Genomic DNA, 205 nt, shown 5'->3' with positions numbered 1-205 from the left:
CTTCCTCCTCCCTCCCCCACCTTTGCAGGCAGTAGGTTCCCTCACCAGAGATGCTCAGTGCCCAGAGGGAAGGTGGCTGTTGATAAGGACTGCTCAGGTTTTTTTTCCGCTTTGGTCTTGGAAATGATGCTGGCAGCTTGGTGCGGTATCACTCCCTCCTTCCCCCCTCCCCTGCCTCAACCCCCCTGAGGGGGGAGGGAGAGCG

The sequence above is a fragment of the Pterocles gutturalis genome, unplaced genomic scaffold (genome assembly GCF_000699245.1).
Source record: "Pterocles gutturalis isolate BGI_N339 unplaced genomic scaffold, ASM69924v1 scaffold2466, whole genome shotgun sequence".
Taxonomy (NCBI): domain Eukaryota; kingdom Metazoa; phylum Chordata; class Aves; order Pterocliformes; family Pteroclidae; genus Pterocles; species Pterocles gutturalis.
Note: the sequence above shows the minus strand (reverse complement) of the source record.